Here is a 13,425-nt window from a genome sequence, read left to right on the forward strand (position 1 = left end):
ATGTTGTCAGTATCTCAAGCCCTCAAAGCCCCAGCCTGGAACTCAACCCTCTCTGTAGCCACATCTGTCTGAGGTTTACACAAATACACTCGGGCTTCCTCCTGTAAATATTTTTTGTATGACTGTAGAAGCTAATTTAAAAACCATTCAGCACTGAACGAACATTTGTATCAACAAACCAGATTTCTGTACTCTGAAACCACAATTTCCAATTAAAAAAAAAAACCACCAAAACTTTATGGATTCTGCTTGTGAAACTTGAACAAGGATGGATAGGCAAGACTGCATATTTGACCCCCGGGAAGAAAAGGTTTTTTAAGTAGCAAGACGACCTCCCCAGAGAATATTGTTTTCAGGCCACAGGATACTTTCAAGGCTTCCGTTACTCAGCAGACCTGGAGGAGCTCTGGGCTTAGTCAGACCCTCCTGTTTTCCTCCTTAACATCAAAAAGAAATCTATATTGGGGCACTCGTATTACTGAAAAGTCATGCATCATACTTAGAGGCTCATTGATTTACTTTAAAGAACTCCTTTGTTTCTGCAGTTATGCTGGCTATAGAGATAGGCTAATATAGGTATTATTATAACAGAACTTGTTCATAAATGCTTGCAACACAAATTTGTAACCTTACAGCATGCTGAAGAGCCTTATAGTGAAGCAGTTCTATGGCATAAGACAAAACTGCAATTCTCCCTCATAAGAAATATAACTGAAACAAACAAACAAAACAAAACACCAAACCTTTTATATATATCTGGTACTTTTCCATCATAGGCCCCTGTGCCTGACCCCTAAAGATTACTCCAGTTTCCTACTGGTTCTTAAGCTGCATTCCAATTGCACTTGTAAGCTGAATAGCAATTGCTGTTCTAAGTGCTCCCTTTGCAGTGGATGCTTCTTTGGCAAAACATCTGGAGGACACTTCAAAGCAGCTGAAGCCTGATGCACACACAGCAAGAGAAGGGGAAAGTGGATTCTGAGCGTTTTGGACTGCACAGTGTTCTTACAAAATCTTATTTTATCGATCATCTCTTCCAGGCAACCTTCTAAATCCTGCAGTAATTGTGATTTTCAGATCCTGTGGAGGCAGAAAGGCCACCTAAACCTAAGGGTGCAACCGGCTGTGGTTGGAGCAAAGTCACCCAGTTTACGGAAACCCTGTGGAATAGATACCACAGGGAGAGGAAATTTTTTATGTATTCCTCTCCCTGCATACATTTGTATTGACAGACTGGCCCCAAGATGGGAAAGCCTTTTCCCAATAGCAAGGGTAGGATTCAAGCCTGAGACTTACAGAAAAAAATCTGGTGACCCATAGTGACTTAGGATGAGCCATATCCAGCTGAATAACCACAAGAGAGGTACCGCTGTTTAGAACAACTTGCTTTGTTGCCTTCGTGCACTTTGGGAATATAAATGCACTTTCTTAAGATGTACAGTAATGATAGGTGAAAAAGCGTGGAAAGTAATAATTTCATGTTCTAGCCATGCTCCAGAATCTTTCTGTCAGTTTGTGGATTTCAGGAATCACAGAGTGCTTTTCCCTCCTCCTCCTGGCTATCTGAAATACTCAGACAAACAACAGAGTGACTAACACCCTTTGCTATGGAAAGAATGAAACTGAGTATTCAGAGTTGCCAAATGCAGAATAAACAGATATAACAATTTCCCCCTCTCTATCTACTAGGGTGATCTCATTTTGAGTTTCAACATCAGTACAGAAACCCTCTGACAGAACAGATTTCCAAACAGATAACATCTCTTTAGATGTCATATGAGAAGAGGCAACTTGCTGTGCTGAAAAGTCAAAGCCACCGATACCACGTGTTACCCTCTCTTGGTAACGGCACTGTCTCCTTCTCTGCAAAGAATTGTTTCTTCCACAACAATTTAAACAATGGAAGCCTGTGACTGCAATTTGTGATTCTAAAAGAGTTCTCGGAATACATCCCAGAACTCCTGGTGATTGGCAGCTCTGTAAAAAGCCATAGCTGGCCCAACTATCCATCAAATAAATGAGTGGTAAGTCATTTGGAATTTATCCCAATGCTGTTCAGGTTTTCGGTAGAATTTAATTCTGTTGTGGGTAGGAAAGGTTTCCCAGAGGTTAATAACTGTGTCATTTTATATTTTGCTCAGAAAACAGAAAGCTAGAAAACCACTTTTCAGGCTAATTGTGTATAAAATAGTCACCTTGAATTATGGACATACAAAATTGAAATGTATCTGAAGGCTTTTTATTTTTTTCTTTAGGATGAATCATTCAAGTTTGTTTAAGAATTCTGCTCAAATTTACTAGACATTGCTAAGGATACTGGTTTCCATTTTCCTCTTTTAAAATGAGTGTTTATTAAAGTCCAAGATAAGGCGAGGAGATGCCTCCATTACTTAGAACTCAGAGCCCAGAATTCTTTGCTGAAGATAAATGCTTATTACAAGGAGAAAGGAGAGGTCACTTTCATTCTGAGATGTTGCTAACAGAACAAGTGTTGCTCTTTTCTGCCTGGACAAAACTTGCCCTGTGTACAGGATGCTTGGGTTGCTGGACCAGATGAATCTCCATCTACATCTCTCTCAGACACATGATGTAAGCACACTGTCATGAGCTGTTCTTGGTGGGAATGTTCCCCATTACTTTTGCTGAAACTTTGCCATTTCTTAGAAAGAAAGACATAACTCTGGTGCCAGAAAGAAAGCATAAAAGTCAGTCCTGAGACACTGTCTTTGGACTGCTTCTGAATATCACCCAGAATATGTTCTTCATAAAAGATAGAAACAAGCCTTGGAGCAAGAACCAAAACACATTTTCTCCTTCCAGCTGACTTAGCATGAATAGTATGCTCATTTGTAGAATAAAATGGATCCTTTTCTCCTCAGAAAAGCTCTGAAGAGGGCTCGTAGAATCATAGAATGGTCTGGATTGGAAGGGACCTTCAAAGGTCATCTAGTCCAACCCCCACTGCAGCAAGCAGGGGCATCCTCAACTAGATCAGGTTGCCTAGTTAGGTATTAATTTGAACTCAGTGTGCAAGTCCCATCAGTGAAGGTCGGTCTCAGAGAAGCACAAAGGAGGAGGACTCAAGAAAAATAGGCAGTTATGAAAGGAAGAGCTGGGCAGAGCTCAGTAGCCTCAAGGTAAAAGGGCAGCTGAGCTGGAATTACGTCCTTCAACCCCTACCACACTCTATAGTACTGTCTGTTTCTTTTCCCTTTAAATCTAGTCCTTGAATAAAACTATTGTGTTTGTGCCCCGCGTGCTAACGTTCAGCAAATGCTTCTATCCAGAGTGAGTTGGTGATACCATCGAGTAAAGGATTCCTGCCTACCTGTACCCCTAGCTGGCTGTTTCTATTCCTGTATCACGTCCTCTCAAACACCGAGACAAGCGCTTTAAACTGGATCGGGAAACGCATCTGGGCTGAAAGCTAGTGCTATTTTTCTGCTGGGTAGTTTCTAGCTGGAGTAGTCCTCTCAGTCAGTTGGCTGCAGTCACAAGAACATCTGTGCAGCACAAAGGTTGGAGGAGCACAGGGGCGGGGTGGGGGTGGGGGGAAGAGCAACTGAGTGTGGAGTGGATAGACTTACCTCTTCTGTTAGCAGTGCTTGTGGTATGCCGCACTGAATGGTCGTTTAAGCCACAGCCTTGCTTCAAAGTGCCTGGGGTTGGATTCACAGAAGCATTCACAATTAAAGGAGAATTCCTGGGGAGATGTGCTTCCTTGAAAAGAAGATCTGCCCCTTGCTAACTGCAATGGAAAGCCAGGTGCTAGTTATTTGATCTGTAACATGGGTATCATAATGTCACCTTACAGGAAAGGGATAAAAATGCATCTGTTGCTGTTTGTGAAAGGTGTGATGATGAATGCTCCAGATCAACCTAGTTGGCAATGCCATCTGCCTCTCTTCATAGCTAGTGGACAATGGTATGCAGAAAGGAAGGTGTGGAGCTGTGTACTGATTCCCCAGGATTCAGACAAGCTGTGGAGAAAGTTGCATAATCATGTAACTGCAATTTTATTATAGAGTGTGCGTGCCCAAGAAACCTGAAATGAAGGTATAAGCAGATGGGATTTGGCATTTATTACTTTTGAGTCTTTGGCTTTTTAATGCATAGGGAGGGGAGTTTTGTGTTAAATACAGTCTAGAAAAGCACTTTGGAATTGTTGGTTTTAAGTACTGGAATAGTATGATTTGTTGACTGACATTGTATCACATTGCTTTAAAGTCTGAAACAAAAGAACCTTCTCTCGACAAGCATCCCTTCTGCATTACATTCTTGTCAGACAAGGAACATTTCTGGTTTTCCTTCTCTTTTTTTTGCACTTTCTCCTAAGCTTGTAGTACTATGACTACTTGACACTTTATGCTGAATTAGTCTAACCAGATATGTCCTTGTTCCAGGTACTGAATTAAAACCAAAAGGGAACACCAAAATATTATTCTCAAGTATTGTTGTGTGCATCCAAATAAAATGTGGGTTTCTTTTTGACATTAGTCAAGGTTATTAACTGTGCTTTTGCTACTGAAATGCCTTCTTGATTCATAAAGTTAATGTCTACATGCATTGGTGTCTCTGTAAATGCAGACTTGGGACATGTCCTGAGTGTCTTTTCTGAGGGTTATATAGCCATCCAGGTACTAAACAGCTCCCATTAATACAGTTTCTGGGCCTCTTCCCTATATTCCAATGGTCTGATAGTCCATTGAAATGCAAAAGAATAATGCAGATCCTTGCAAATCATGAGAAAGAGCCTACTGACTGCAAAGAAGGCTTGGCAGGAGGAAACTGCCATGCGGATGGGGACCTCTGTGAGCCCATGTACAGCTGAGAGGTCACAAGTCTGGCCTCTCAGACTTGACACCGATCATTTCATTTTGTACTTCCTACTTGACAATCCCTTTGCACCAGCTTTCAGGCTCATCTACCCACTTTCTTCCATGCTGCTCTTTTGTTGCAAATGCTTCTGCATCCTTTCTTCCTTTTCACATTCTTTTTTGAGAGAAACTCTTCAATATTTCTAGTAAGTTAAATACACAAAAGTCAGAAACATATCTTTGCATTTATCCAAAAAATATTTCCCCCCCACTTCTAACCAGTGTGTATTTCTCTTCTTGAGAGTTACCACTTCTAACCAGTGTGTATTTCTCTTCTTGAGTGTTAATAACTTCAAATACTTTATGCCAAATTAGTGATTTCCCCTACCAATTGAATGGAATCTGTATTAAAGACAATCCTCTAAAAGCCTCAAGCCAATAATGCTAGAAAATACTCTAAGACCCTAAAACCTTCCTCACTTACACTGACTTCCTGAGATCATGAATGAGAAGATGGATCTTTCTCATATCCTGAAACTCACTGACCTTGGCCTTTAGCAAATCATGTCTGTGAGATACTTTTTTTTGTGGGTTGTTGGTTTTTTTTTTGTCCCCCCAGAGCATTGTATATGCAAGTCTTGAGGCTGAGCTATACACAAGCTTTCACACGTTCATTGTTTGGTAATGAATAAATTACACACTCTTTTTCAGGGTAGTTCAGATTCTCAGGCAAATTTTCCTGTGCTTCCAGTAGCCCCGGCCATCCCCAATCAGAAACAGTCCTGCTACCTACGTAGCCTTTCAAAAAGCCAAGCCTTCAGAGAGCAACACAAATGTTAATTAATTTACTCTCACCTCACTCCTCTGAGGTAAATAACTGTATCATTTTCTCTTTCTGTTTAAAGGAGATATTAAAACAGAAAGGAAGCGACTTGCCTACAGTACCATAGCAAATTAATGGCAGAAGAGGGGGTCGTGTGTGTGAGCACTCTGCCAAAGGCAAGAGAGCTCTTTTGTCCTGGAATAAAGGGTGCCTTTCTGAGGAAAGGTAAGTATTTTAGAATGAAACCTCATTTATCCCTCTTATTCTAGATCAGCTCTTCTGATGACTTTCTTATATAGGCAGGAGGTATAAAAATCTAAATTCACACCCATCTCCCCTTCCTCCTCCCCCCCCCGCAACTTAGTTGATTATTGCTTAATTATAAAGGCACAAAAATGTTTGTAGTTCCGCAAACATGCATTGATTCTGAGTCCTCCTGCCTGCCTACCTGCAGCTTTAGATGCCAGTCATGGGGAGAATGTGGTGAGAAAAGCAGCTCAGCCATGCCTCACACCTGCAGCCCCCACTCCAGGATACCAGATGTCAAACCTCTTAGACCTGGGATTCGGGGGAGGCTGCAGGGGCCCAGGAGCAGGAACCAACTAGAGAGCTGGAATGCAGCCGAGGGTGTGTGCCTCCTCTGTGGCCTCACCTCAGAGAGCGTGTAGGCTCAGATAGTGCTTAGTGTCAGAGCCTCTCCTGCTCTATGTGACCCTTGTGAGTATCTCCCATGTCTTACGATCTGAGACATCAGCAGTGTGTGAAGGAAGATCATAGAAACAGTTTGGGAATGTGCTAGCCTCTTAACCTCATTAAAGAGCTTGCAAGCCATTGTCTGAAGACAAATTCAGTAATTGCACACCACGGTTCCCAATGCTGCAGTCATATCCAGCATTACTGCGTGGCTATAAACCTGAAAACTGCAAGTCTGTTTGGACTTCCCTTTGTAAGGGTGGGGCTACAGCTGCCAAGAAAAAAACTTTTCACTCGTGTAAAGTACACTTAGCTTTTTCAGCGGGTGATAGAAGATAACTGCATTTAAATACGGAAAATGTTCCCATTGTTTGTCTGGATTGCCAGTTCTCTCCCTCTTTTTTTCTCTTTCTTTAATCTGCCAGAGCAGCACTGGGACTAGTTCTTTATCCATCCAGAATGCTCCTTCTACTCAGCAAAGTAGGGAGTGTTTTATTGACCCTGTAACACCTGCAGGAGTCATGACCTCAAGCTGGGGAACTCATAAGAGAATCATTGCTCCCTAGAAGCCAAAGCAGGCATTTTTACAGTGCTGAACACGGCAGTATTTAAATATCAATACTGGAGATCCATTAGGAACATCTTCAGACAACAGAAAGACATTTGGATCCATACCTAAGTCTTGGTGGTTTTTCCTGGAAATCAAATGTGGGGTGACACCGACATCTCAGCACCAGAGCAGCTGTTCACCACGGCTCAGTTGCTGTAGCTATCACCCTGCTGCACACTGCTGGAACATCGCCAGTTCAAACTGGAGATGTTTGCCGGAGTGCCCTAATTTCAGAGACAGCTCAGGGAAAGCTTCACTTACATTGATTTAACTGAGATTGTCAATATTCTCTCAAGCCAAGGACAATAATGACAGCCAGCAGAGTATCCAGAATGGGTTTTACTCACAGCTGATGTTGTTCAAAATTGGGCCCATTTGTTCCTGCAAAACAAGGGGTGATGTTGATGTGTGCTCATTTGTTCAGTGTTGTTAGTTTGTTATCCATGGTGGATGGCAAGAGAGAGAATTCAATTTCATTTGACTGGTAGTAAGAGTTCAATATACGTATAATCTGTTTAGTACCAGGAGGTTTTGTCTGTCAGCAACTAGTGACCTTCTTTGCACAGGTTTCCAGGAGGTTGGAATGTGATGGAACGATCAAAACAAAGCAAACACAGAATATAAAAGAACATTTTAATGCAAAAAGTTCAGAGGTGCGACACTAAAGTACATCGGCTATGCCCCAAGGGGGCATACCAACCCTACACACAGAGGTGGCTGTTACAGTGACCTTGGCTTTATGCCCTGCCCCCGGCCCCGGGCCTCCTAGAGCCGGTGTAGGTCTCCCCGAGCGCATCCTCCCTGGCCCCCGGGGGGCAGACGCGCACCACAGAGCAGCTTCCGTACCGCCTCCAAAGTCGCTTCCCGCAGGAGAGACAGAGAGGACTCACCCGGCCGCGGCGCGTGGGAGGGCGGCTGGCGGGGAGCGAGCACGGGGCAGGCCTCTGCCGCGCGCTAGGCCCCAGGCTCGGCGCTTGGCCGTTGCTATAGGAACGCGCTCGGGAGCGCGGGTGGGCGGTGGGGCAGCCCCTCTCGCGAGAGCTGCGGCGGGCGGAGCGGGCGGCGGGGTGAGCTCATCCCGGGTGCGGGCGGGGAGCGCCGCGCAGAGCTTAGCCAAGCCGAGCCGTCGGCAGCTGCCGCGGCAACTTTGTTGGGTGAGTTGCGAGCGGGAGCGCCGAGCCGGGGCGGGCTGTGCGCCGGCCCCCTCCTTCCTGCTGCGGAGCCGCGCGCGGGGAGCCGCCGTGCCGCTGACCCGGGGGGTGTGCGTGAGGGGAGCGGCGCCTAGCCCCGGGGCTGCGCGGCCCCCTGCCCGACAGCCGCCGCCTCCTCAGAGTTAGCGGGGGCGAGGGCGAAAGTGGTTTGCAGAGCCCCTCGCCGCCGCATCTCTCGCTGCCTCCACTCCTCCGCCGGGCGGGGGACGTCCGCCCCGTGCAACCCCGAGGTGGTGGGAGCTCGCCGGGTCGCTCCCCGTGGGCGGCCCCCGGGCGGCCCCCCGCCTTGCCGGCAGCCCCGGGCCGGGAGTGGGTCGGTCGCGGCTGCCCCCGCAGCCAGCACGAGCCAGGTGCTATTTTCCGGAATTTTGTCTTTTTCTTAGGAAAGACAGCCCTGAGCGGGAGCAGCGCAGCCGGCGCCCCGGCGGGAGGGCAGACGGACGGAAGCGGCGGTGAGTGGTGGCGGCGGACCCCTTTGCTCCGCGCCGTGCCGTGCAGTGCCGCTTCGCGGCGGAGGCTTTCCGCGCTGCCCGGCCCCCGCGGAGGCGGCAGCGGCTGAGAGCGGCCTGCGGCGGGGGCGCCCTGCCCTGCGGGCTCGGGAGCGGCACGCCGCTCGCGTCCGGGTCTCGGCAAATAACTTGCCCTGGTTCGGCGTCGTAAGTTGCACTTCAGTCTTTTTTTTTTTTTTTTTTTTTTTCCCACCCCCCTCTTTACTTTTTATAGCCGGCGAGGGTGTAGTCGTGCTGGTTGTGTTGCGAGCCGATGCTGAGACCACAATAATGATAACAATTAGGTAATTTGGAGGCAGTGCCGGTGGGGATGTTCTAAAAGCTCATGAGAGAGGGGGTGGAGGAACAAAATATTTGCGGGTTGTTGACTTCTTCACCGGGAGCTTGGAAAAGTGGAAAAACAGGGAATGACTTAAACTGGTTCTGACTGGGAGGGACGAGGAGATGTTGGTGGAGAAGCAAGGAAGGGTGGAAGAGAAGGGGATAACCTTCCTCAGCTGAGTTTGCTCTTTCCCCATTTTATATTGTATGAAGCCTTCGTGTTGGTCTTCTCATGCTGTATTTAAAAGTCGCTATTATTTGGACTGGATAACTGTGATGCAGTTTCAGTTTGTTTAATGAGGACTTCATGCATTCGTGTCTGGTAAAGCAGCGATACAGAATGGGAATTGCTCAACTTAATGAAGATCTCCTTGTATAACCTTGGCCACAGCATCTGTATGTTTTAGGTGGAGGAGGCAATTTTTTAACCAAAGAAGAATACAGAGGCAGTTTTGAATACTACTGCTTATAAAATGGCTCTTAAAAAATTGTGCCTGCAAAATCGCTTTAAAAAAAAATGTAGTGATGCTGCTGTAATGAATCCGTTCCTGCATGTTGAATGAAGTGCATCCGTGAGCAGGGAGCCTTAGCTGCTAATACAATGCAAATTTGTTTTCAGAGTAAAGGTGTCAGATTTCATTAGGTTCCAGATCTGTACGGATGAACCAAGATTGGTGTTTTCTTTAGAAAGCAGTCCTTTCAGGATGGAATTTTGATTGAGGGATATTGTTTTTTTCACCCCGTTAACTGTGGGAATGAAGCGTTAGTTTAGTTTGAGGCATAACCCCATTTTGTTAAAGGGGAAACAGTCTTAATTACCTCTTCCTCTCGACAGTCTTTGCCTGTTGTCTGTGCAAGTATTGACTGGGTAACAAGCATCTGAGTTTTCTCTGGTGGAGAGTTGGGTTATTTACTTGGAAGATATTGCTGGGCTACCTTTCCTTGCTCCTGGAATGGTGGTGGAGACAGGTAAAAGTACCAAGGTGGAAGTTTGCGGCAGTTGTAATCACGGAGGGAGATCGGGAAATTGTTTCACTTTCAAGGCTTTTATGGCTTGGGCCATCGGATGCTGTGCCATTTATTAGTCCAGAAACGGTGTGGGAACTTCAGATTATTGTTTTTTTCTTTAGTTATTAAACCCACATGTTCTATTCATGTAAAGCTGAAAAGTTTCATGACTGTTTTACATAAATGCTGTGCCTCCTCTTTATTGATGGGTAACCAGGGACAGAGAGTACTTCCCCCCCCCATGTTAAGTATTTATGGCCACTTGATTAAAGGATGTGCACTTAGTTGCTCAACAGTGTATTCAGGTATTGCTGATGCTACTAAAGTGCTTAGTTTTAACGCTGCTGCTTGGCGTAGGCATACTTAACTTTCAGTTGTGGTTTGTAGAACCTCTTAGATCATGAAGTCAGAAGCAAAATGGGATGTTGGCTCTGACTGTTGTAGGGCTGCAAAATTGCTTGACTAAAAAGGCTGGCTAGCAAGTTGGAGAGGTAGGCATTGCCACAGAACCGTGGAAGGGTGGAGCTGCAGTCAGGAAAAAACCTTAGTATGGGGACGTGTAATTCATAATCTGTTTTTCCTTCAGCAAAAGGTGTGATTATCGCTTCACGCATACATAGTTTGTTCTGGTTTGAAGAGCTTTTTTCCCCCTCTGGTGTTTATTCTAAACATTGCTGTACGGTTTGGGATTAACTTTTGGATAGCTGTTGTTTAAAAAAAAAACATGTCCAAATGTGATCTCTGCCTGCCCACCCCTCCACCCCCATCCTGGTTTTCAGGGAGCTTTGAGTTTTTTAATGTCGTGCTTGTAAGAAACCTGCTGCTGCCTTGAGAGCATTTTGTTCTTTTGTAGCTCTTTTTATCCTCTCAGTATGGTAAATGTCTCAAATAATATGCTTTTAAATGTTTATTTGACAATTATGAATTTTGCTAGTGTGAACATGTTTTTTTTATTTCCAAGGCAGGATAACAAAACATAAGAACATAAACTATTCCTGCTAGCTGTTTTGAATTTTAGTAAGGTCATGCCCTTCAAGTTAAGGAGAATAACTTTGGAAATACATTGGGGAAAATGAGAGGTAGGCTATTAAGAGGAAGGTTTGAGGCCCAGTTGAATTCCTTTGCCATTCTCCTCTCTGTTTTGTCCTGTGGCATGTCCATTGTAGAGAAGAAAAAGAAACAGTTTTCTCTGTATCAGTGGTTTAATCCCATCAGCAAGAGAGTTGTGGCGTGCTATTGAGTTCTTACTGCTACTTGTCAGAAATCCTGGATGCCCTGCTGGGGCAAGGAAACAGAGCTTTTGCCTTCATCAAAATTTCAGTCACACAAGTTAGTTTCCCTAATGCTGACATTTTCAGAGGTTTAAATTTATTCTCACTGACCTTAGGTGTTGGCTAGTTGGCAGTCTTGATCTGTTGTTTCCTCAGCTCTCTTAGCTTCAGGCAGATTTCTTTTATTCCTCAGCAGCTCTTTAATTTAAATATTTAAAAAGTCAATAAGGCATGATTTAATTATCTTTTAATGTATTTTTATATCCTTGCTCTGTGAACTTCATTATCAGACTCCTAGGGTTTGATTTTATTCATTTATTCTGAGATCCATTCTTTCTTGTTAATAAGTTATGACAAACGCATCAACAGTGAGTGCAGTTGCTTATTTGTCTTATCAGTGTTAAGTATGTATATTCTAAACTGCAAGGTGAGGCTTCCGTTGATCTGGCAGGTGAAATTAATCACGTTAATTGCCCTGCTGTGAGTGGGGGCAGGGGAAAAAGTTTATAGTGTTCTGAATTTTTGTTTCTGGGGAGGGATCGCTTCAGTGACTTTATTTCAGGTATATCCCTCTAGCATCTTTGAAATAGCCTAAGCTTTAGATTTCTCTGAGTTCAATTTAACATTGGAATTGGACTCTCAAGTTGGAGGTTTATCAAGTGGCATTTTATGGGTCTTGAGAGTTGCAATGTTCCCTATTTAATGTGAGATGGTCACTTGTTTTCTGGGAGCAGAATCTTAGCAGCAATGAAGGTACACTTGTAAACCTACAGAATGTGGCCATTGGTGAGGCTGAGTGACAATCATTTTGTGGTTTTGACTACAGGACTAACAGTCTGTAGCAGTCTTGGGGTTAGCTTTGTTAGTAGCTTCACAGTCCAAACTTTGGGAAACCCTCTAGGAGTTGCAGAGACACTAGGCTTGTTTGGTTATGTAACTGTGTTTCTGAACATGAATCAGCAGGAAAGAATGGTTTTAGATGTCTGTCTCTGCATGGAATCATACATAAAGTTAAATGATGCCATTGTCTCAGTCTCTTTAATTTTGAATTCTGTGGCACCAGTTTGCTGGATGGGTTTGTTGGATGTAGATTCTGCCGCATGTCTTTTATGTGAAGCGTTAAGTGAGACTAAGCATTTACAAGCCTTTGTTTTCTTTATGGAGGCGTGTTTCAAAGAACAATTCATTTGAATGTGGTGACAGAACACTTTTCATAATCTCAATAGCTGGCAAATTGTATGATCACTAACCAAGCACTTGTCAGTGTTGTTTCCAAGCTCTGAGTCTCTAAGTGGATCCTCTCTTGCAAACCTGTGTTTGATTAGTAGGATCTAAATTCATTGTGGCTTCATCTCTTCATACTACTTAGTCTTGTGTCAGATGCTGCAGTGCCATAGTGGTAGCTTCTATTCCCTACACAGTGGTTGCATGTCTGTTTTGAAGAGAGATCAAGTTGCTGCAAAAAAACCTTCCTGAATGTGAGTCATTTGAAAAGATAACACAGAAGAAAGATGTGTTACTGGGAGTAGTGGTTCATGTTTAGGCCCAAGTGACACTGCTTTAATACTCTTGCTTTTGGCCTTGGGCTCTGTAGAATGGGAATAGTGATTTCTTCAGATGGATGCTTTTTGAAGACCAAGTTTTATTTCATGAGTTGTCAAAATGTAAACCACTGGCACATTGCATGTAGTTGTCTTAAAGTTGGATTGTTCTTCGTGATCCCTTACGATACCTTCAGTGCTCCAAGCCTTTTTGGTGGTGTTTGCCTTTTTGTTGTGGTTTGTTTACCTTCTGAGATAACCTCAAAATGCACATTTAGACATTGGAGAGACTGGTTTTTACTGCAGCTGTGAAACATGCTGATGTTGAACTTGAATATTGATGAGGACTTTTATCATAGTGAAAGCATTTTGGGTTAATCCTGAAATATATCTTATTTTTCCTCATTAATGATGTTATAATGGATTAAAAATCTCAACTAGCCAAAATCAGCAGAAAGGAAGCTCATATTACAGGTGGCTAGAAAGAATGGATCAGAAGTTGGGCATAACTTAAGGAAAAGTTGTCTGAGTCTGCTTAGGAGACTCAGTTATGTTAAATGTACTTGCCTGGTGCTATTTTGTGAAGTTTAGTGCTTGCCTTTCTGGGTGGGGAAGATTGTC

The 13,425-nt window shown here is 44.1% G+C and overlaps 1 protein-coding gene across 4 annotated transcripts in view; it reads left to right on the top strand.

Moving 5' to 3' along the window:
* Window positions 1-5,847: 5,847 nt before the first annotated feature.
* The window catches only part of SIPA1L1 (signal induced proliferation associated 1 like 1), a 239,752-nt gene continuing 232,174 nt past the window's right edge, over window positions 5,848-13,425 (top strand). For 3 of the 4 annotated variants that reach the window (XM_068162144.1, XM_068162141.1, XM_068162145.1), the window contains exons 1-2: window positions 8,014-8,097; window positions 8,538-8,606. The gene's annotated coding sequence lies outside the window, so the exon portion shown is untranslated. Of the gene's footprint in view, window positions 5,866-8,013; window positions 8,098-8,537; window positions 8,607-13,425 lie in introns of those variants that run through there. The other variant, XM_068162142.1, reaches the window with a different exon arrangement.

The sequence above is a fragment of the Melanerpes formicivorus genome, unplaced genomic scaffold (genome assembly GCF_026170545.1).
Source record: "Melanerpes formicivorus ecotype bairdi unplaced genomic scaffold, bMelFor1.0.p_v2 SCAF_62, whole genome shotgun sequence".
NCBI lineage: Eukaryota > Metazoa > Chordata > Aves > Piciformes > Picidae > Melanerpes > Melanerpes formicivorus.